This window comes from Amblyraja radiata, unplaced genomic scaffold, assembly GCF_010909765.2.
Source record: "Amblyraja radiata isolate CabotCenter1 unplaced genomic scaffold, sAmbRad1.1.pri scaffold_670_ctg1, whole genome shotgun sequence".
Taxonomy (NCBI): domain Eukaryota; kingdom Metazoa; phylum Chordata; class Chondrichthyes; order Rajiformes; family Rajidae; genus Amblyraja; species Amblyraja radiata.
Window position 1 is genome coordinate 45,101 of NW_022630694.1, and position 25,677 is coordinate 70,777.

Sequence of the window (25,677 nt, forward strand, 5' to 3'; positions counted from 1 at the left end):
CAGGGCTTGTGATCTTTGCTTGTGATGTCTCGACAATTAGAGGGACATAACGGGTAACAGCCGCCGCGTTCTCGGACTTGAATCTGAGCTCGAAAAATCTCCTGGTCACTGGGCCTAATGTGTCCCGCGGGCCATATTTTGGAGACCAATCCCTTACAAGAACAAAACCAAAAACGTACAGAAGTGTTAAAATTATCTTTATTATTATGGTAAGTAAAGATCTATTAAAAATAAGTCTAATAACTTTCTAATGTACCGACAAACCTAGTTTCCCAATGGCCGTTGATGGGAGAACAGAAAATAACATTTTCACGACAGAATATCGACTGAAAATAATAATAATATTTTCTCACCTTTCTTGTTTATTGGGGAACCTAAAGATTGACAGGTCCGGTCGCTTAGATTTACGATTAGAACAATTGATAGCAGAGCAGTGAGATGAAATTTAGATAAGGACGCCATGACAGTGTGGGGCAAAGATTATGGTGTGGGGGAAGCCCAATAAAATGCTTCAAAAAATGGCGTCGACAATCACACACGGCATACTACGCGTTTTTCGAGGAGTGGTCTGTCTTTCTCCTCTACAATCTTTGCTGCAGGCTGCACAAATCCACAATTGTATCTATTTAAATTATTGACTCAATACAGCACCAGCCTTGAAAATGCAAGAATGCCTGGAACAAAACCTGTCAATTATCAAATCCCTGGCATTAGCCTGAGTCACAGCCATTCAAATTCGATATTGATTTACACAAATTATAAGTTGTGTGGTCAACCAATTTAAGACTGTCCTTACATTCCTATGTAAACAATCTTCCTGGATTGAGGGAAACAAGGAGAATGTGCTGTGTGGGGGTAGGTTGGAAATAACCTGTGGGGTTTGTTCCAGTCTGTCAGGGCTCACAGTTGGGAGCCGGGTCTGGGTGACCGGGCGGTGATAATTATGAGAATTTGCAGCCATTTGAACCACAGCCAAACTAGAGGCGTCACTGAGGAGTGGGCTGCAGCTCCTCATCTGAAGGGGCCTGTTCTCGCTCTCTTTGAAGGAGGCACCGTCCGCCCCAGCGAGTGGGCAAATGCGGAGCCAACCCATATAGGCTGTGGGCCGAGCATCAAAAATGTGTCTACAAATACCCAAGTCACTACATGAAATTTTCACATATTGTGTAAAAAAATATATATAAATCACCCCTGAAACTCGATATGAAGAAGACTTGCATATTTTTATTAAATTAGAGAAAAACGGGAAAAATGTCGGGAATTTTTTAGTCAAATCAAAGCACATTTAACATTGAGTTGTCTGCCAGTTGGCCAATCACGCGCTTTGTTTCAGGCTAGCACACAAAATCGCTAAGGGGCTTCACAGACGCCTGTTTTACTGGAGATTCCGATGTGTTGTTCTATGGAATAAATGTCGTGGAAACTTGCAGCAGGTTAATTGTATTTAGTGGGAAAAGCATTAAAAAGGCTGAAGAAAGTGCTGCGAAGTGGATTAAAGTGCAAGAAAGCCTTCAAAGTCCATGCTGATGTGCTGGAACACAAAGAAGGCACCCATTAATCAACTAACTAAAAGGTAAAATTAAAGTCTGAATTTATGAAAATCTATCTGTATGGACTTTAATTAATTTAATTGCACCCTTTATAATGTGAATAAATTCATTCATTCATTCCTTATTCATTCATTCACCCGACCTACCCAACATGGCCGCCGCCCCCACCGCTATGCCCGCCCCGCGTCGACCATCCGCCCACCGGGACCTCCCTCCCTCCCTCACATCGCCCGCCGACCCCGAATAAACCGCCACTGGACACCGACCATCGTGTCCGGTGACCCTTGACCCGCGCCACTCCACCCCCTCCAACAACCCACAGCCGTCGCCTCACCTGGAGCCTGGACTCTCCACTGGGCCTGAAGCCTCCATGCTGCTTTCTCCCTCTCTCCTGGGCTCAACTCCACTGGGTCCTAGTGCCCGTCTGCCCAGCCTTGATAACCTCAGTGGCTGTTCCACTGACTCTCCCCATCCCCCTCTATGTGACCCCTGCATTTCCCCACCCACATTACAGCCCTCTCACCCCCCCACCCCCTGACCACCCACCAACCCCCTACCACACATCGCCCCGTCCCCAGTCCACCCACCTGCCTTCCTCTGGCTCCAACCCCCATCCCTGCCGGGTGTTCACCATCCCCCCCGACCTCCCCCTCTCCCCCACCGAACGGTCTGTCCTCAGCAGAGGTCTTACCTTTGTCCCCCTCCGTCCCCACCTCAATGAGTTCCGCGCCCACCACGACTTGGAGCGCATCTACCGTCACCTTCGCCTCACAGCGCACTTCCATGGGAAGGAGTCCTCGCCCCCCAATGACGACCCCTTTTCCCGTCTCCAATGCACCACCTCCTCGTGGAACCCCCCTCGTAACCTCCCGGCTTTGGAATTATTTATGCAGAACTGCCGCCGTGACATCAACAGCCTCAACTTCTCCACTCCCCTGTCTCACCAATCTCTCCCCCCCTGAACGTACTGCCATTGAATCACTCCGCAACAACCCAGATTGAGTTATCAAACCAGCCGACAAGGGAGGTGCCGTGGTAGTCTGGCGCGTCGATCTCTACAAAGCTGAGGCCACGCGCCAACTCTCGGACACCTCCTCCTACTTACCCTTGGACCATGACCCCAATGACGAGCACCAGCCCACCATCTCCAGCACCATCACCAACTTCATCAACTTCCACGCCCTGCCCGACCGAGCCTCCAACCTCATAATTCCCCAGCCCCGCACGGCCCGTTTTTACCTTCTCCCCAAAATACATAAACCTGACTGTCCCGATAAACCCATTGTCTCTGCCTGTTCGTGCCCCACCGAACTCATCTCCACATACCTCGACTCCATCCTACCCTCTTGGTTAAATCCCTCCCTACCTATGTTCTAGACACCTCAGACACTCTCCGTCATCTCTGGGCATTCCACTCTCTAGGCCCTCACCCCCTCATCTTCACCATGGACGTCCAGTCACTCTACACCTCCATCCCCCTCCAGGATGGCCTCAAAGCCCTCCGGTTCTTCCTCGACCAGAGAAGCAACCTATACCCAGCCACTGACACTCTCCTCCGCCTAGCGGAGCTGGTCCTTACCTTCAATAACTTCACGTTTGACTCCTCCCATTTCCTCCAAACACAAGGCGTAGCTATGGGCACACGCATGGGCCACAGCTACGCCTGCCTCTTTGTCGGGTACGTCGAATATTCGTTGTTGTGTGCTTTGGTGCCACCTCCTGCACCCGCACACAACTGACTGAGTTCATCCACTCCACCACCAACTTCCATCCGGCACTGAAATACACCTGAACTATTTCCGACACTTCCCTACCATTCCTTGACCTCACTATCTCCATCGTAGGTGTTAGACTTCTGACTGACATCCACTATAAACCCACTGACTCCCATGGCTATCTGGACTACACTTCTTCCCACCCTGCCTCCTGAAAGGACTCTATCCCTTACTCCCAATTCCTCCGCCTACGCCGCATCTGCTCCCAGGATGAGGCGTTCCACACCAGGACATCTGAAATGTCCTCATTCTTCAGGGAATGGGGATTCCCCTCCTCCACCATAGATGAGGCTCACACCAGGGTCTCTTCCATACCCCGCAACACTGCTCTTTCTCCCCTTCCCCGCACTCGCAACAAGGGCAGAGTCCCCCTAGTCCTCACCTTTCACCCCACCAGCCGTCACATACAACAAATAATCCTACGTCATTTTGGCCACCTCCAACGTGACCCCACCACTCCCCACATCTTCCCATCTCCCCCAATGTCTGCCTTCCGCAAAGACCGCTCCCTCCGCGACTCCCTTGTCAATTCTTCCCTTCCCTCCCGTACCACCCCCTTCCCGGGCACTTTCCGTTGCAACCGCAAGAAATGCAACACCTGTCCCTTTACCTCCCTCCTTGACTCCATTCAAGGGCCCAAGCAGTCATTCCAGGTGCGACAGAGGTTCACCTGTATCTCCTCCAACCTCAGCTACTGCATCCGCTGCTCTAGATGTCAGCTGATCTACATCGGTGAGACTAAGCGGAGGTTGGGCGATCGTTTCGCCAAACACCTCCGCTCGGTCCGCAAGAACCTACCTGACTTCCGGTGGCTCAGCACTTCAACTCCCCCTGCCATTCCCAATCCGACCTCTCTGTCCTGGGTCTTCTCCATTGCCAGAGTGAGCAACACCGGAAATTGGAGGAACAGCATCTCATATTCCGCTTGGGGAGCCTGCATCCAGCGGGCATGAACATTGAATTCTCCCAATTTTGTTAGTCCTGGCTGTCTCCTCCCCTTCCTTAGGCCTCGAGCTGTCTCCTCCCATCTTCCAGCCCTCGGGCTCCTCCTCCTCCCTTTTTCCTTCCTTCTCCCCGCCACCCCCTATCAGTCTGAAGAAGGGTTTAGGCCCGAAACATTACCTATCTCCTTCGCTCCATAGATGCTGCTGCACCCGCTGAGTTTCTCCAGCATTTTTGTGTACCATCACACCACAATGTTTGTCCTGAACATACAACCAAGTTAAACTAATGGCACATGACATGTACCCCATTCCCTGCAATGTGTTGTAATATTCTGCAGTTACACCACTCATTTTGCATTGGTTGATTCTCTTGGCATTCATTTTCTGCAACCTTTCTTTGTACCTTAAAACACTAATTTCTGATAATACTAATACGCAGTAAGAGTGGATCAATCATTAATTTCCACAATATAGATTTCAGAACTGCTTTCATCATCTTATGCAAATGCTCCAAATATAATTTAGGACAGCACAGTGGCACAGTGGTAGAGTTGCCACTTTACAGCGCCAGCCACTTGGGTTCGATCCTAACTATGGGTATTGTCTGTACAGAGTTTGTACATTCTACCTGTGACCGCATGGGATTTCCCTGGGTCCTCTGGTTTTCTCCCACACTCCAAAGATGTGCAAGTTTGTAGGTTAATTGGCTTCTGTAAATTGTTCTTAATGTGTAGGATAGAACTAATGTATGGGGTGATCATTGGTCGGCATGAACTTGGCAGGCAGAAGGGCCTGTTTCTAAGCTGTATCTCCAAACTAAACTAAACTAAACAATATATGGCCAAGCTCCATAAATCAATCTAGTCCTTTTAAAAATCTCTTCCACCTCCAGTCCTACTTCTAAAAATGCATCTATCTGCAGCTAAGATCACTCAGATCAGAATTTAAAATGTTGGTGCTTTCATTTAAATCGCATCCAGAGACTTGAATCAAGAGAGGAAAAGATGCATTGTCATCAGTATTACTTTGTGAATGTATTTGCAATTAAACCATGGTTTAGAGGTTACAGTCCCGCTGATCCGTTGGCCTAGAGTTTCTTTCTAAAGTACATTTACTTGATGCAGTGTGCATGGAGACACAGCAACAATGCAGGCAGATATCATGCTAAAACTGGTATAAAACTGACAAAACACATGGAAATTGTACAGTCTCCAGTGCGTAGCTAAAAATCCATCTCTGGTTCAGAGACTTATCCATTAACTATTATGTTTCCATATTCTCAATTACCCTGACAATGGTCTTTGAAAGTACACAAAAATGCTGGAGAAACTCAGCGGGTGCAGCAGCAACTATGGAGCGAAGGAAATAGGCGACGTTTCGGGCCGAAACCCTTCTTCAGACTGAAGAAGTGTTTGGGCCCGAAACGTCACCTATTTCCTTCGCTCCATAGATGCTGCTGCACCCGCTGAGTTTCTCCAGCATGTTTGTGTACTTTCGATCTTCTAGCATCTGCAGTTCCTTCTTGAACACAATGGTCTTTGAAAGACAGCCCCAGGCATAGTTCAATTGTTATGTAAAGCAACATGAATGGTTTTCCGAAAATTGGCTTGTTGACTGAAAATAGATTGACATTTTGTAACGGTTACAGCTCTCAGATCCGCAAATGACCATCACGTATTTTGTTGTTGTTGCTGTTTTAAGCAGGAATGCAATTCAAAGAGCATTTATCATTTGACAAGTTGATGATCAAGAATCAATGCGGCACGTTTGCAGTGTACACAAGCTACATCATTTAAATTATGAATCACTCTCTTCAGTAGCACGCAACCTATTGTTCATAAGTGATCGGAGCAGAATTAGGCCATTCGGCCCATCAAATCTACTCCGCCATTCAATCATGGCAGATCTATCTCTCCCTCCCAACCCCATGGATTAAAAGCACCATTGAACCATTGACTACTGATGTGTAATAAGCTTCCATGGGAACAAAAACAATTACAAATACATAGGGTGGCCCGGTGGCGCAGCGGCAGAGTTGCTGCCTTACAGCGATTGTAGCGCCAGAGACCTGGATTCGGTCCTGACTACGGGTGCTGACTGTATGGAGTTTGTGTGTTCTCCCCGTGACCATGTGGGTTTTTTCCGAGGTCTTCAGTTTTCTCCCACACTCCAAAGGCGTACAGGTTTGTGGGTTAATTGGCTTTGGTAAAATTGTAAATTGTCCCGACTATGTAGGATAGTGTTAGTGTAAGGGGTGATCACTGGTTGGTGTGGACTTGGTGGGCCAAAGAGCCTGGTTCTGCACTGTATCTCTAAACTAAAATAAAGTTTAAAGAAATGTACTCTGCATCTACCATATACTGTAAATTCAGAAGATTCATTTTTATTTTTATTTAGATTTAGATTTTTAGATTTATTTTTCATTTCAGCAATGTTGTTGATGTAGATAAGAAGATCATCAGCGTGTATAACTTAAGATATTACAGAGTGCTTTAGATTAAGAGTGCCCCAACAGAGTATATGTGACAAACATGGCAAATTGAATTTATCATTGACATTTAGGGAAGTAAATTCCGCATCTAAATTAGTATCGGATTGGAGTCGCTGCCCTTTGCTGCCCTTGAAACTAACAGAAATTACAGTGTAGAAAAAGAATACTTAGATAAAACATTGATGTGATTTCTTAATTAAATGGAGAAAACGCTGGATTGTCTCTAGAATCTCAACAGATTGATGAAACTTCCAAAAGCTTGTACTAAGTGTAAAAGTAGCCTTGAAGCCAGATGGTGCAGCAAATCAAAGCTATTTTAATTTTCACCCCAACTCAGCTGTGAGGAATACCAGTTCATGGTAAATTTTTAATTGATACTTGAATAACTGAACTGAAAACATCTTAACACTTTTTGAGTAAATTGTCAGTGGATTTCATTCAGTCAAAAACTGTTACAACTAAGGCAGAGATTGGCAGATTAGAACGTGTGTCTGGGGTTATTGGGAGAAGGCAGGACAATTGGGATGAGAGGGAAAAATAGATCGGCCATGATTGAATGGCAGAGTAGACTTGATGGGCCAAATGGCCCAATTCTGCTCCTATAACTTATGAACTTGTGAACAATTATTTGTTGACTGAATCAGGAACCAGCATGCATGTCTCAGTATAAGACTATTTTAGTTTTGTCTTCCTAAATCCCATGTTCTTTACTTATTAGATTTAATTGTAATATTCCAAAATATAACAGGTTAAAGTGTTTGAATTCATCTCAAAATTATTTTTTTTTCAGTTACATATTAATATTCAGATGAGCACCTTAGTATAAACAGTCCTACAAATGATTTTCTTATCCTGAATTAATTTGGCTTTTGCCCAAAGAACTGTGTTCAATTATCAAAATACTTTTCACAGCCAAATTTTTTAGTGTAAGTTGATGTTGGTTTTCTGATTGCAAAATTGGTTTGTCATCACAATTTTTATTTAGCTCTCGTAATATAAAATATCAATTAAGTTTAGGGGCACAAGGAGGACTATAAATGTTTTGTGTCATATGTATATATATTGTGTCATACTGTATCCATTTGTTGTACTGTGTTGTACTTCATATTGAGGTTGTGCAAATCACTGCAGGAGTAAATGTTGCAGGCAGTAGAAAATGTAATGTTTTAATAGTGTTTTACTGGTGGAAGTTTGAGCCGGGGAGGGAGAGTATTCAAGCATTTTTTAAGTCGTCGCTCATAATGAGGTCAACAGCATTTGATCCACAGGGGAAATGCATGATGGAATCATCAATTATTCCTGGTAAATTTAGATGGATGAGAGGGAATCTTTTAGAAACATAAAATTCTTAAGGAATTGGTTGCAGGAAAAATGTTCCCCATGTTGGGGGAGTCCAGAACCAGGGGTCACAGTTTAAGAATAAGGGGTAGGCCATTTAGCACTGAGATGAGGAACAACTTTTTCAGCCAGAGTTGTGAATCAGTGGAATTCTCTGCCACAGAAGGCAGCGGAGGTCAATTAACTGGATATTTTCCAGAGGGAGTTAGATTTAGCTCTTAGGGCTAACAGAATCAAAGGATATGGGGAAAAAGCAGGAACGGAGTACTGATTTTGGATGATCAGCCATGATCATATTGAGTGCTGGTTCGTAGGTCCGAATGGCCTATTCCTGCACCTATTTGCTATGTTTCTATGTTTCTAAATAGTTTGAGGACATTGCTACCATTCATGCTTCTCTCCATTTCCAGTTGCCCATATTTTTCTCACCTGCTTTTTGCTGTCATTTTGCAGCCATTCTACAATTAGGCAGCATCTGTCATTTTCAAAGATCCCCAAAGCAAATTTAATTAGAGATAGAGGTAACTCAAGTGCAAACTGCCTTCATTGATGGAAATGCACTTCAATTAAAAAAAATATCACTTTGTATATTGTTCTTGAACTTATTTTGACTGTCTCCTTGTGGCATCTTCTTAAAGAGTTTGTTAACTTATATAACTATTAAATTCCCCTTCAATATTAGATGCAGATACGATAATTGTGCTTAGCTGAAAGTATTTGAACATTTATAACTTTACTTGTGATGCACTTATTACTAGCATAATAGAAGTGTATAAATGTTTTAAAAGAACCAGTGAATAAATTTGTTTAATATATATCCCTTAAAAGGCAATATTTCGTTTTATACGGCATGCAGTTATAGATACATGAGAAGCCTAATGATTTTATACAAAGTTATTTTTTCTTGATATTGTGTTTATCCTCAGGGAAAATCTTGGCTTATTGCTGGTAAGTGTTAATCATCTCTGGAGAAGATACAGAAATCCTCACTCAGTGTCTGAATAAATCAAGCCTTGTCCTGCATTAAGAAAGCCAGTTAGCATATTTTATTTTAAATGAATAATGTTTTTTTCAAAGATAACATGCAGTGCTTAAAGCATTGAGTTGGAGAAATTTGATGAAAAATTATCACTTCTAAATCGTTCATTCAGCTCTGAAAATTCAGCCTGGCGCACATTGTGTGAGCATCACTAATGCATTTGATGCCATTTCCTCTTGCTGCAATGCAAGCAAAATTAGTGCATCTCATCAGAGGACCGAGCAACGTTGGACACGACAGGAGGATGCCATATTTAAGTTGTAGAGTGGCCTGGTGCTCTTCTGAGGAATTTCCCATTATTAATTTATGCCCTTTGTGTCCACGATCATCTCCTAATAGAAAAGGCACACAGCAACCAAACCATCTTACTAATATGGATAAACTGATAGATCTGATGTGGTGAGTTATCTTCTCTTTTATTAACTTCTTTCACGTTAATGTAGCTGAACACTGTTCAATTCTGAGGAGCAATTTGATGTCCGTGATTCTTTAATAGCCTGTACAAGGGAAGACATCACTCAATCCTGGGGATCCAAAGGTCAGGCTGTAAATTCAGTGCTTGGAATAATTTTCTGAGTGAAGGCTTCAAGTAAATCTGTGACGGCTGTCAGCAATCAAAGCCTCCTTTTTGTCTGTACTGTTTGCAACTTACCATAGTTTCGTTTAATGTACTTGCCAGACTATGATGCCTGATTCTAAATTCTGAGTCATGCTATTCCATTCTTGACTTCTCCCTATAAATTATCTGAATAAGCACTGAAAATTAGTGTTATTAGGCAACTTAACCATCCTATCAACAACTCGACAGCGGTCCCAAGCTCCCATCTATTCATTGGAGACCCTTGGACTATCTTTAATCAGACCTTACTGGACTTTATCTTGCACTAAATGGTATTCTCTTGATCATGTTGCTGTACATGGCTCGATTGTAATCATATATAGTCTTTCCGCTGACTAGGGAGCATGCAACTAAAGCTTGTCCCTGTACCTCAGAACATGTGACGATAAACTAAACTAACTAAATAAAAACTACCATCTGAAGTTCTTTGTCCACAGAAGGGCCCTGACCTGAAACGTTGCCTCTCCATGTTCTCCAGAGATGCTGCCTGATCTGTTGAGTTACTCCAGCACTTTGTGCATTTTTTTTGTAAACCAGTATCTGAAGTTCATTTTTTCTACTGAAACTCCCATCCTTGTTTCAAATATCTCCATAATCCAACATCTGGATATTTTACGTTTTGACATTATCAAATTACTAATCATTTTCTAAAGTTTATGGCCTTTTAATTTATAAATTTAATTCAATTCTGTAAGATCATTGCACAGCCCGCAAAGATGGCATTACCGCCTACCACATGTACACAATCTTGTTTTCAGCAAAGTAAAACTAACCCAGTGAAATCCTCTGTAAAGTGGTTTGAATTGCAATTAATTTATCTTAGTGATATAGCATGGAAACAGGCCCATTGGCCCACTGAGTCCACACTGATTATTGATCACCCATTCTCACTAGTTCTATGTTATCCCACATTCTCATCCGCTCCCGACACATTAGGGGCAATTTACCGATGCCAATCAATCTACAAACCTGCGCAACTTTAGGATGCGGGAGGAACTTTGTTCCTTGGAGTGCAGGAGGATGAGGGGTGATATTATAGAGGTATAAAACCACGAGAGGAATAGATTAGGTAAACACAATCTTTTTCCCAGAGTAGGGGAATTAAAAACCAGAGATTTAATTAGAAACTGAGGGGTAGCTTTTTTTACACAAAGGGTGGTGGGTGTATGGAACGAGCTGCCAGAGGAGGTAGTTGAGGCAGGTACTATCGCAACATTTAAGAAACATTTAGAAAGATACATGGATAGAGTAGGTTTAGAGGAATATGGACCCAAATTAGGCAGGTGGAACTAGTGTAGTGGGTCTGGGCAAGTTGGGCTGACGCTGTATGACTCTATGACTCTACGATACAAGGTCCCTGACAGCACCATTTTGCCAGGGAGGTGCACTAGGATGATATTGAATGTGAGAAATTGGTGATGGAGTGTAAAACTACAAAAGCAGAGTGCTGGGAATGCTCCACTGTTCAAACAACATCTGTAGAGAGAGAGGCCCATGGCAGAAAGGTCAGTACGGGAATGGGAAAGGGCGTTAAAATGCTTAGCAACCGAGAGATCCAGTAGGTCTTATACAAGCTGAACACTTGCGCTCAGTAAGTCAAGGCCACCATTTTAACTCCCCTTCTCAATCCCATACTGACCTTTCTGTCCTGGGCCTCCTCCATTACCAGAATGGGATCACAAGCAAACTGGATGAACAGCACCTCATAGCTTACAATTTCTCCAATTTTAGGTAACCTCCTAATACATCTCTCAAATAAAACCCCTCCATTTCTCCACTGCAAACCCCCCATTTCTTCCCCCTCCCCTATCATCCTCTGTGTCCAACCTAGACTCCCAGCTATTTCTTCCCTTTCCCATCGCCTCCACCCCACATATCCCCCCCACCCCTACTTTCCGTCCTCTGGCTTTACAATTCACAACTACTCAACTCTCTCTCACACCTGCTTTTATCTCTGGCCTTTGTTTCAACCTTCTGCTTATGAAAGAATAAACACTCCCCTGTGTTAACCTGCAATGCCTTATCCTGCCTCACCCCTCTTCCAGGTTTCTTCTCCCCCCCCCCCCCCCCCCCCGACAATCAGTCTGAAAAAGGGTCTCAACCTGAAACATCACCATTTTACAACGACAACAGCCTAATGCGTGATAGTCCCAATTCTGAAATCAATGTGGCTGTCACCATTGCACAGTGGATTTACATTTTTGGTCATGACTAATTTTGCAACCTGCAATTAAACCTTACAATAAGTTACTATATAATGAAGGCATTTCTCGATGTCAAATTTAAATGCTGGAGCATATTAACAATTGGATTGTTAAACTGCCTGAGGATAGATATTTCAAATCAATGCATCTTTCATTTTTTTCACACAAATACAAAAAGTTAGAGAATCTTAACAAACACTTAGTTTGATATCTCAGCCTAGTGTTTTTGCCAATCAATCTTTAATTGTGGGGAAACCATTTTTAAGGTTTAGACAGAGAACTTTGAATAGATAGTTCATTTTTGTCTAAGAAGGAACTGCAGATGCTAGTTTAAACCAAAGATGCTGCCTATCGCACTGAGTTACTCCAGCTTTTTGTGTTCATTTTTGTCTTTTGAATTAATGAAATGGAAATCTCTTTTGGTCAATATAGTTTTAGTGACCTTGTGTGGAATAAGTATGTCCAGGAAGTACAAATACTTCTGAAGATGTGTTGTTAGCAAGAGGAAGCCTTGCTGCACACCCATCACATTCCACACTTGATTGATTGACTAAACGGTCACACTAGTCCTGCTATCGCACTCGCCTCATCTACTCCCTACGCACAATCTACACATGAACTTACAAACCCGTACGTCTTTGGGATGTGGGAGGAAACCGGAGCACCCAAAAGAAACACACATGGTCAGAGGTAGAACGTGCAAACTCCACACAGACAGCACCCATGGTCAAGATCGAACCCAGGTTACTGTGAAGCAGCAGCTCCACAAGGGACACCATTTTACGCTCTTATTTTGAGGCTCTATTTAACAGATAACAAAATAAGGATGGCCTGTGACACTCACCATGAATAAACTTGTCCAGAACGTAAGAAATAAATATGATGCTATTTGTATATAAATAAAACAATAAACTGCAGTAACCCCCATTTGCCTGGCAAATTTGAAAGATGGATACTGTACACCTCCTGCAATTTATCATAGTTAGAGCAAAGTGGTTTGTTGTGGCAAGTAATTTGTTATCACTCAAATCCACCTCCGGGAGTGTTCATGCACAATTGTGTCACTCGAGCTACAAATCATACCACATGAAATATGCAAATAAATTATTTTCTCACAGGATGTAGTGCCAGCCTAAATCACTTAACCTAATCATCATATTATTAAATCTCATCAATGATTCTTCAAATTTATTCTCATATCATGACACTCACTTCATGGTGATAATTCCGACCAGATGCTTCATTTGAGAAGTGAAAGAATGGCAAAGTGTTTTGTCAAAAATATTGCTACTTAGCAGGTTTTTTTCTCCTCCCTTTCGCTTAGTCATAAGAGTTATAGAGTGATACAGAGTGGAAACAGGCCTTTCGGCCCAACTTGCCCACACCGGCCAACATGTCCCAGCTACACTTGTCCCTTCTGAGCGCTAGGCTCCAATCTAGGCAAATGTATTGGTCTAAGCAAAGGTGCTGGTTAATATGCAAAAGGACACAAACAGATCAGGCAGCAACTCTGGAGAACATCAATAGGTGACGTTTTGGATCGAGACTCTCGTTCAGACTCAGTATTGTATTATATTGAGTAGTGTGTTAGTTATCAGTTATTTTGCTCACTGAAATATCACCTTTGCATATGTCTTCAGTAGAATTTTAGGTACTTTATTTTACCTGGCATTATCATCCACTCCATTGTTTTTTTAAATATTGTTCTAAATAATTAAAATAATTAGTTTTTGTAGCTTCCACAGAGCCAACACAGTACTTCAACACAAGAATAACCTAAATGGTACCAATGGGCCAAGATGGATAGGTTTGTTAATTGGTTCTTCCTCCTGCTCCCAACATTGAGCAACAGGTTGGTTATGCAGAAAGTCAATGCCTTCCTTAGCAAGAACCTGGACCCAACACAATTTGACTACAACCACAATAGATCAATGGAGAATGCAGTCTCACTGACTATCCACTCTGCACTGGACCACTTGGACAATCAAAACACACACGGTAGACTGTTGTTCAACGACTACAGCTCCGTATTCATCACCATCATCCCCTCCAAACATGTTACTCAGCTCAGGGAACTGGGTCTCTCTGCATCCCTTTCCAACTGGATCCACAACTTCCTCAGTAACAGACCATAATTGGAATGGATTGACAACAAGTCTTCCTCAATAACTATCAGTGCAGGAGCACCAGTGCTCTACTCACTCTGTGTAGCAGGACACAGTTCTTTCTCCATCTTTAAATTCACTGACAATACCAACATTATTGAACGAATTACAGGTAATGATGAGTAGAGGATAATACGAGGAATCCAGAGATGCTGCTTGACCCGCTGAGTTACTCCAGCATTCTGTATCTTTCGGTGTAAACCAGCATCTGTAGTTCCTTCCTGCACATGTACACTGATTGCCTATTTGGAATTCAAAGGATGTCTTCAAGTATCACGATAGGTTCCAAATGTTTTTGTTTCTGCATCTAAGATATTTACTCCTACGCCTACTTCTTTTCTATTTCTAATCCCCTTTGCACTTCTGCAATTATCTGTTTGCTGACAAATGCTGATGAATTATATGATACATATTTATGGTGCTGGCTGTGTGAAGATTGCACATTCTTCCTGTGGACAGATTTGTTTCTTCCCAGTGCCCTGATTTCCTCCCACACATGAGGGTAGCACAGTGGCACATTGGAAGAGCTGTTGCCTCACAGCACCAGAGACCAGGGTTCGATCCAGACTACTTTTGCTGTCTGCGCAGAGTTTGTACGTTCTCCCTGCGACTGCGTTGGTTTTCTCCGGGTGTTCCGGTTTTCTCCCGCATTCCAAAGATGTGTGAGTTTGTAGGTTAATTGGCTTCTGTCAATTTGCGTGTAGGATGTGAAAGTGGGATAACATGGGATGAGTGTGCTTGTGATCAATGGTCACCATGGACTCGGTGGGTCGAGGGACCTATTTTCCTCGCTGCACCTCTAAACTAAACTAAACTAATGAGAATTCATAGGTTAACTGTTAAATTATCCTGATATTTAAGTGAGTGATAAAGTCTTGAGGAGTTAATGGGAATGTGAGGAGAACAAATAGGGATGATGTAGAATTAGTGTCAGTAGGTGCTTGATGGTCAGCATGGTCTAATTGGGCTGGAGGGTCTATTTCTATGCTGTATCCCATATGAGTCTAAGACTTTATGAAGTCAGTGGAACTACAGTTTAGATGTGGAGGGGATTCAACATAGTGTTTCTCTCCCTTTGTTTGCACAATAACAATTTGATTCTTACTCTCCATCAGAATGAGGTACAGGCTTCCGGTGGTGCCATGCTCTGCTAGCAGTCGCAAACTTTCTAGCTCCGCTGAAAAAATCGCGATTTTTCGCGTTAAAATCGGGTCTGGAGGTCGGGACCGTTTTTAAAAACTTACCGGAGCCTCATGTCGCGGTGCTGATGCCGTGAATTTAACGGAGGGAAAGGCATTTTAAATGAAAAGTGCGTCTCCAGGTCAGAGCCCACAGAGGAAAGCTACAAAACACCTGCTGAAGACTCAGGAACATCAAGAAACTGCAAAACTGACCTCTGGAGTGGTCTCTGGAATGGCTACACGATCTAAGACTGAGATGACCACAAAAGAGAAAACCGAAATGGAGCAGTTAAAGAACTCGGTAAGAGATTTGAAAAATGATTTGAAAGCTGGAATCTTAAATTTGATGGAAAACATGCAATCCATTAATGCCGGTAATGAAAAAATACTTGCGGGCATTGGTGCTCTGCAAAAAAGAGTTGATGATGTGCAAGAAGAATTAACGGGGAAAATTAATAAGGTGGCAGAAGAGACCACAAAGATGTTTGAGGCTGTGCATGAAACTGTTTCTGCAAATGTAACTGCAGTGAAAGATATGGAAGCTGTTGTGGAAGAGATGACCGGTGAGATGCAGACGATGAAGTTAGAAATAGACAGTCTCAAGAGCCAAATTACAAAAGTTTCTGATAAATATGTTGACCTAGAAGCTCGCTCAAGACGTCAAAATATACGAATACGTGGAGTAAAAGAGGGAGCTGAGGGGGACAATGCTCGTGAGTACACTGCCAATCTAATCAAACACGTGCTCAATCTACCTGAGGCACCTGTAATTGAAGAAGCACATCGACTACCCAGATTTAAACCAAGATCTCAAGGAGAACATGCCTACCCACGACAGATCATAATCAAACTTCGGGATATCCCAACAATGGAAGCGCTGATGAAAAAGATCAAATACGGAGAGAAGATGATGTACAGAAATGATTCTATTAAACTCCTACGGGACTACCCTTACGAGATTGTGCAAAAGAGAAGAACGTTCTCACAGACCAGAGAAGCTCTTTACGGTGTCAAGGGTGTCATATGTGGAGTGTATTATCCGGCCAGAATGCGTATTACTTTCATGGGAATCTCAAAAACATTCATTAACTCGGTAGAATCTCTTAAATACGCTCAAGAAATCGTGGCCAAGGCAGCAACAATTGAAGATTGATCACCAAGACGTCATGAACAAATTAATTTGCTTATTTCCCCAACAAGAATATCACAAGAAAAGTGAAATAAGTGAACAACACCAATCTTTAAAAATTACTACACGCAACAGATTTTCCACGAGACGTGTCTAGACATTATTATCTCGCCTTGAACATTGCGGAATCTAACTCAAGGACATTCTGTGCTCAAATGAGGAAAGACTGATAACATGGGAGTGGTGATCTGCTGAGCTGAGAGCGAAAAACATCACATGGCTTATATAGTTTTACAAAATATTGAGAATTAATAATAATTAATAATTAACAATACTAATATAGAAATAGCAACTGAAACTGATAAAAATGTGTTGCCTGCTTTATAACGCAGACAACCGTAATCACATACGTTCCGCAGCTCGAGTGGGGAGGGGAGGAGACTCAGGCACCTGGCATAATTCCAGGAGCCTGACTTCGGTTAACCCTTTCAGCGAACAACTCACTTTTAACAATACTAAAACCAATTACAAATAGTTAAGAGATAAAGAGTGAGGAATATATGTAACTGAATACATGATTAGATTTGATAAGTCGGAATGAAACATGTATATATATACTGCAACTGGGTGAAATAGAACTGATTTGGAAACGGTACCGACCCCCTAGGTTTTGGGTAATAAAGGCAGCGGGGCTAACCTTATAACATCTACGCCGGAAGCGATATCGATGTCGTACCCCACAGACGAGTGGGCCACTCACTACGGTGTCCGAAACTCAGACACCGTAAATTTATTTGATATACTTTTTTTTTTAATCACAATATGTCACATCTATGTGTTTTTTTTTCAAGGACAATCGCAGAGGGGAACTACCAAGGAAGTCTATAATATAAATGCTCCCAAAATAACCAGAGTCCTGAGGTATGAATGCACCATAATAAATAAGGTCATCAAAATAGGTAAAAAATGTATGACGACAATCAAAAGAAAATGGGAGGAATCACACTATGTAGTTGGAATATAAGGGGTATTAATGAACCTATTAAAAGGGGCAAGATACTAGCTCAGTTGAAATCATACCACACGGATATTTCGTTTCTACAGGAAACGCATCTTAAACATCAAGATCAGACGAGACTGAGGGCGAACTGGATAGGCCAAACATTTCACTCTTCATTCACTTCCAAATCTAGAGGTACTGCTATCATTATTCGTAAAGGAATTCCATTTAAATCAAAGAATATTATTTCAGATAAGGAAGGGAGATACCTTATAGTAGCAGGAGAGATCAATAATATGCCAATTACGCTGGTAAACATATATGCGCCCAATTTTGATAACCCTCAATTTTTTAATAAAATTCTGAATATAATTGCAGAATTTAATTATCAAAATGTTATAATTGGAGGAGACTTTAACTGTGTTTTAGACCCTTATCTAGATAAATCGAAGCAAAAACAAAAAGGTAATATGAAATCTAAAACCAGTGAACTTTTACATACATATATGGAAAACACAAATATATTAGATGTGTGGAGGATTGCAAACCCGACGGGAAGGGATTATTTGTTTTATTCAACGGTGCATAAAACATACTCACGGATAGACTATTTTCTTGTGGATACAAAATTAATTCCGCACACTATGAACCCTAAATGCCACACTAATGCGATCTCAGACCACTCTCCGTTAACTTTTGTTTTAAAACTAGAAGGAATGTCACTGAATAAATCGTTCTGGAGGTTTAACTCGCAAATTTTAAAAGACCCACAAGGGAGTATATATCTAAAAAAACAGTTGGACATATTTTTTGAGATAAATGATACACCAGATATATCCCCCACGCTATTATGGGAATCCTTCAAAGCATTTATTAGAGGAGTCATTATTTCATTTCAAGCTTATCAAAATAAAAAGAATAAGAATGAAAAAAGACATTTAGAAGAACAAATAAAACAATTAGATACAGATAATGCTAAAGATCCAACTATGGATAAACATAATAAAATCCTACTATTGAAATTCAAGCTAAATACATTACTGTCAGAGAAAGTTATAACATTATTTCAAATCACAAAACAAGAACACTTCGAATTCGGGGACAAACCCCACAAACTTCTAGCACGCCAACTGAAAAGCCGGGAAAAAGAGAATGCAATATTAAAGATTAAATCAGACAGAGGGGAATTATTAACATTACCCAAGGATATCAATAAAAGATTTGCTCAATTTTACCAGAATCTATACACATCTAAAACGTTAATAGACAATAATAAAATTTCAGAATTTCTAGATAACTGTAACCTACCACAATTAGAACTGAGGGAACAAGAGGAACTGGGAGCACAAATTACTTCTAAGGAGATAGAAGACACAATAAAAACACTAAAGAATGGAAAAACACCAGGACCAGACGGATTCAGTAATGAATTTTATAAATCTTTTTATGACATAGTTACTCCACGATTACAGAAAATGTATACATATGCTTTTAAAGAGCAAAGCTTACCTGAAACACTAGCAGAATCAACGATCATATTAATACTTAAAAAAGATAAAAATATAGAAGAACCAGGTTCATATAGAGCTATCGCTTTGTTAAATACGGATCAAAAAATAATAGCGAAAACACTAGCCAGTAGACTAAGCAGGTATGTTAGTAGACTAATAAATGAGGATCAAACAGGATTTATACCTAAGAGACATTCATTCAATAACTTGAGACGTTTGCTTAACATAATGCACTCACATAAATCTCATGACCAAGAGTTATCTATCATCTCACTGGACGCAGAAAAAGCGTTTGATCAAGTAGCATGGGATTATATGATTAAAGTATTGCAAACATTCCAATTGGGAGAGAACTTCATTGCATGGATAAAACTATTATATAACAAACCTACGGCTAGAATACTAACTAATAATATATTATCCTCGAAATTTGAACTATCAAGGGGCAATAGACAAGGTTGTTCATTATCTCCGCTGTTATTTGCTTTGGTAATTGAAAGTTTTTCAAAAAATTGGACTCAGACATTACAAATTTCATATGGGATTATAAACCCCATAGAATACAAAGAACACACCTTAATAAACGAAAAGAGTGGGGGGGGGGTCTAGCGCTCCCTAACTTTATGTATTATAATTGGGCAGTAAATATTAAAAATATGATTCACCTGCTGGACAATTCTGCCCAGCAGGCGGACTGGATTGTAATGGAAAAAGGGGACTGCTCCCCGAGTAATATAGGAGCGATTATCCTCTCACCAATACATTTGAATAATAAAAATTATAATAAAAACCCAATTATACATAGCACAATTAGAACATGGAAACAAATAAAACAGAATCTAAAATTAAGAAACCTATCTCTCTCAATACCAATAGTCAATAACCCATCGTTTAAACCATCAATCATAGACAAATCATTTATACAATGGGAAAGAATGGGAATCAAAACGCTCGAGGATCTGTATGAAGTGGGAAAATTACTATCATTTCAACAACTACAACTGAAATATAATTTGAAAAATAACCAATATTTTAAATATCTTCAAATTCGTGATTATCTGAAAAAATACACAAAAGACTATCATAATATGTCTTCCGACTTACTGGATGAAGCAATGAAGACAAAGGCGGAATCAGCTAATCTAATATCGTACTTATATTATATCATTTTAAACATAGAAATACCAACAACAGATGGAATTAGAAGAGACTGGGAACAAGAATTAGCTATAAAAATTTCAAAAGAGAGCTGGGATAATCATTTACTACAGGTGCATAAATGCTCGATCAATGTACGACATACGCTTATCCAATTCAAAACATTACATAGACTATATTATTCAAAAACTAAATAAAATAAAATCTTTCCTAATGTTTCACCAATCTGTGATAAATGTCTGTGTCAAGAAGCTACCATAGCGCATTCTTTTGTTTTTTGTACAAAAATCCAAAAATTCTGGCATGGAATATTTGATATTTTTTCAAAATTAATTAAAATAATACTGGTACCAAAACCAGAATGGATCATTTTTGGGATATCGGAAGGTATCCCTGAATTAAACGTGTATCAGAAGAATTTACTCAATTACGGGCTAATAATGGGAAAACAAGCTCATACTTAAATTCTGGAAAAATGCGCCTACACCAACAATAAAAATGTGGACATCAAATATGTTTGAAACATTACATCTGGAAGAGATGAGATTCCTCTTAGCAGGTAAAGCAAACCAATTCCAAAAGACGTGGTCTACGTTTATGGACCTATTACAAGCATGAGGTGCAATAGTAATTTTAAAAATAAATAAATAAATAAATAAATAAATGGTATCAGGAACTGGCAATGGGAGGTAAAACAACAAAAACAGACTTGGTTGGTAGTCTTTCTGCGGAGTTCAATGTTATAATAGAGCGATTGTCCTTACTTTCTTTTTCTTTCTTTTCTAGGGTCTACTTTCTTACTTCACTTCCTTCTCTAACTTCTTTTCTAAGGGGCTTTCTTTTCCCAACACTCTCTTGCACTTCACGACTCTTGCGCACTTTCTTTACTTTCCTTACTTCTATCTTTTTCTTAAAGCTCAAAAGAAATGAAGCGGTACAAAAAATGTATTAAGATATATGTGTTGTGTATTATTGTAATTTACCGTACTTCTAATAAAAATAATTTTAAATTTTTTTTTTTTAAAAAGAGTGAGGTACAGGTCCACCACCAATTTGACAAACCATTGACAAACAAAGGTCACGGCTTGAGGGCCGAGATACCAGCCCACAAATTCAGCCATGGAAGACAGCTGTGGGGACGGGCCAGTTCCAGCTCCTAGCCGCAGGCAACAAATTCGACCCACTGATCGGCGCAGAGATCCGCTAGAGATCGAGACCGGCCGCTTCACCGGCCTAGGCGCCACATTCTGGGAGGGATTTTGACCGGATTAAAGGGTGGGGGGGGGGGGGGGTGCAGAACACCATTTGCTGGAAAATAATTGGTGGACTTGTATGTTGCTTTTAAACTGCATTCCACTTGACTTTAAGCTTCCAACGACCTTGAGCTTCTTACATCCGTCTTTTTCACCATAAAATCGGCTTGCATTATCTCAATGACATTGTCCACCTACTCTCATATTCAGCCCAACTGTTCATGAAACCCTCGTCAAGATCTTTATGTTCCCAGACTTTATTGATAAGGTCAGGCATGTGGTCACACACCAGAATCTCTCCAGTCAGCCCAGCATCTGCCGAGCTGTCTGACTCTTTTCTTCTCTGTCCTGACGCAGCCAAAGAATGAGCAGCATTGGCTTCCCTTCCTCCACCCACAGTGATACCAGCAGTGACACAAGAAAGTGCAGCTGCAGGAATCTTGAGCAAGAAAACTAAAGGTTGGAGAATTCAACGGGACAGGCAGCATCCGTGGGGGTAAGGACAGACAATGTTTTGGGTCGGGAGGCTTCTACAGACCGATGGAAACTGGAAAAGAGAGGGGCAAAGCCTGGTTAGCGATAGGTGGATATAGACAAGTGAGTTGATTGGCAGATGGGTGGAGCAAGTGACAAAGGTTTGTAAGAGGTAAAACGGAGACAAAAGCGCTTCAGACAAGTAAAGGAATGAAATGTGAAGGAGTGAAATGTAAAGCCGGGTGGAGAGATATGGATGCAAGGGAACAGGAAGGAAGGGAAAGTGGGAGGATAAGAAGGAAAAGCCGGAGGGTGGCACAGCGGTAGACTTGCTGGTTACAGCACTAGAGACCAGGGATCGATCCTGACTACAGGTGCAACACATTTCACTAACCTGCCTTAATAGCTATCCGACCAAAGTGGATGACTTCACATTTCAACACACAATACAGCAATACATTTGCCAGTCCTCCAGTTGTCTGTAGCACATTCAGCTTCGCAACGTACTTTCCCACATCAGTGACGTGTAGAGTTTACACATCCCCATGGTATCCACTGGCTACACTCTGCAAACAACTGTTTACTTCTACTGCTTTCAGTCAACTATTATTCTCGGTCCAATACATACTGTAAATCTCTAATAATATGAAGCATAACCTTTCACCCAGAACATTATAACATTCTGTTTAGTGGCCATTTGGCTTGTTTTGTGTGTTATTGATGATGGCATGTGTCTTTAAATTTTAGACTGCCCGTTATATTGTGGGTGGGATTTATGACGTATTTTTGGGCGTGTTTCGAGCTAAGTTTCTTGCGCAGAAGCTTAGTTGTTAGTTTAGTTTCAGACCAGCATGGAGAAGGTTTACCCTTTGACCATGCGAAGTGTAACAGAGACACGAGGATTTTTCTAATGTTTAAAGCGATAATTTGGAGTTCGATGAAGTTATAGTAACGAGTCGGAAGAAGTTTGGATGTGCCTTATTGTTTTTCATCAACAATAAATAATTTATAAATCAAAAAACTGTGTTTTGCAGACTTATCTGTGAAGAAGCTCTGAAGGTCTGACGGTGAGCTCGCATGCGTATAAAGACATTCCCCTAAACCATGCAGTCCATTTAGCGGCTAGAGGGAGTAATCTCTTGAACGATATAAAAATCTGCTGCTACATTCTGTAAGAAAGTTTACATCATACTCTTACATTCTCTCTTAACAAATGTTAACTTTACAAGTCTTGAAACACAGTTTCTAGCACCACTGATGTTAAGCTAAATGGTTTATTGATTACTGTTGGTATTGGTATTGGGGTTTGTTATGGTTACATGCACTGAGATACAGTGAAAAAGCTTTACTTGTGTGCTATCCAGTCTAATAATACCATACTGGACAATCAAGTCCTATACAAATACAACAAGAGAAGAAATACCAGAATGAAGAATATACTGTTGCAGCCTTATAGCGTTACAGTTGCAGAGAAGAAGTCTAAAGTCTGTAGGCAGGTAGATTGGAAGATTGAAACTACACCCTAATGGGAGGCCTGTCTGTAGTTAGTTAACAGCAAGGAAGAAGCTATTCCTGAATCTGGTGGTATGTGCCTTCAAGCTTTTGTATCTACAAACCACAGGGAAGGGAAGAGGGGATGAAAAAGGATGAAAAAGGTCCTTGATTATGTTGGCTGCATTCCCAAGGCTATGTGAAGTATAGGTGGAGTCAATGGTGGGGAATTGGTTTGTGCGATGGATTGGGCTACATCCACAACTATAAGTTCTTGTATCTTCGACAAAACTGTTGCCAAACCAACTTGTGATGCATCCCGATAGAATGCTCTCTATCTTGCATCTATAGAGGTTGTTAAAAATCATAAGTTCATGTTATAGGAGAAGAATTAGGCCATTCGGCCCATCAGGTTTACTCCGCCATTCAATCATGGCTGATCTATCTTTCCCACTCAACCCCATTCTCCTGCCTTTTCCCCATAACCCGTGACACCCATACTACTCATGAATCAGTCAATCTGTGCCTTAAGAATACCCAATGACTTGGCCTCAACAGCTGCTTGTGTCAATGCATTTCACAGATTCACCACCCTCTGACTAAAGAAATTCCTCCGCATCTCCTTTCTAAAGGTTCGTCATTTTATTCTGAGGCTATAGCCCCTTGTCCTAGACTCTTCTACTAGGTGGAAGGTTGATGTCTTGAAACCACATTACAAGGCTCTCTATCCCTCCTCCTCCTCCTTGCTTTAGTGAGAGCATCATTCGCTCCCTCCCATGAATCATTTATAAAATCACTCATAAAACAAGGATCATTCTAAAATCTTTGGATACTTGGCAGATCAATACCAAAGTAACTTTCATTTGTGCATCATTTTTGAAATCATAAGGCATAGATAATTAGGTGAGGGTGTTTATAATATGTTAGTCCCATTAATATCTCCAGTACTAATTGTTTGTTTTCTAACAAATTGTTTAAGTTCTTAATTCTCATTAGATCCTGGTGTTTGTGCCCTTTCTAAAATATTTACCTTAAAGATAATAATAGTTTGCTCAATATCTTTATCAATTCCTCTGATCTCAACCCTCAAGGGACTACCTTTACTTATGTTTAATTTTAATTTTAATTTAACTACAGAGGTTTTATTAATCTATGTTGTACAGACAGATTTGGCATTCACTAAACACAAGAGGAAAAAGTAAGGATTATTCATTCGATTGTAAGTCTTTTTAATGATGTATTATATATCTTGCTTATTACCAAACAATCTCTATGTCATTGAAAAACAACATTTAAACATATATACACATTTCTTGCAGATTCTAATAATTGGAGATGTTCTTTGAAAAAGTATTTTCTTTATGTCTCCTTCACTTTATATCACTCTAATAATCCCATAATCCTTCCTCTTACTCAGTTTGTTTTCTCTCCTAGAATGTGAAGTAAAAGGTATAATATATGTTTATTATTTATATTGTGGGTGTATTAATATGAATTTAAGAATCTGCTGTGCTGAATAGACATGCTACAAGTGCAAATGGTTCTGCTGTAACACGTGTCTTCGCAACACAAGTTGGATACAATGAGAATTAGTGTAACACAATTAGCATTAATTGGGCCAAACTGGTTTTGATGGGAAACTAGGGAACCATTTAAAAGTTATTCTCAAAGTTGACAGACAGAAAAAAGCTGCCCTTGATTTAAACAGTACAAAGGGAAAAACATCTGTTTCCATGTAACCTCCCTGCAGTAAGTTAATGACATTGTCACATAAGCACATACAGTAGCTGCTCCTTTAACCATGGGTGGCCAATGAATTTGCCAATCACTTTGGTTGACACTTATGCAATGAAACACTATTAAACACCACAGGCCTTTAGCATTTTAGCTGCAGTAACAATGATTAATTTATTACAACTGAAAAGACATTTCTATAATCTTTGGTGGAGAGTCCAGGCTCCAGGCAAGGCGATGGCTGTGGGTTGTTGGAGGGAGGTGGAGTGGTGAGGGTCGGCGGGCGGACCCGCGGGCGACGTTTGGGGGGAAAAAGAAAAGCGTTGACTCTTTTTTAAAATAATGATCGTTGTGGAGAAGCGAATGAACGGCCGTTGGGGAAGAACGTTCTGGAAACGGCTGAGGGAGCGCGGGATCGTTGACAGTTGGTCGGGTGGGGGGCGTTGACGTCACTGGGCCTCGCGCCGTTGCCCCCGCGCTCTGGCCCCACACACACACACACACACACACACACACACACACACACACACACACACACACACACACACACACACACACACACACACACACACACACACACACACACACACACACACACACACACACACACACACACACACC

At 41.1% G+C, this 25,677-nt stretch overlaps 1 long non-coding RNA gene across 1 annotated transcript; it reads left to right on the plus strand.

Moving 5' to 3' along the window:
* Nucleotides 1-896: 896 nt before the first annotated feature.
* On the plus strand, nt 897-17,508 carry LOC116970237. The gene is made up of 3 exons (XR_004411076.1): nt 897-985; nt 7,442-7,445; nt 17,499-17,508. It is a non-coding gene; the product is annotated as an uncharacterized LOC116970237 (long non-coding RNA).
* The last annotated feature ends 8,169 nt before the right edge of the window (nt 17,509-25,677 follow it).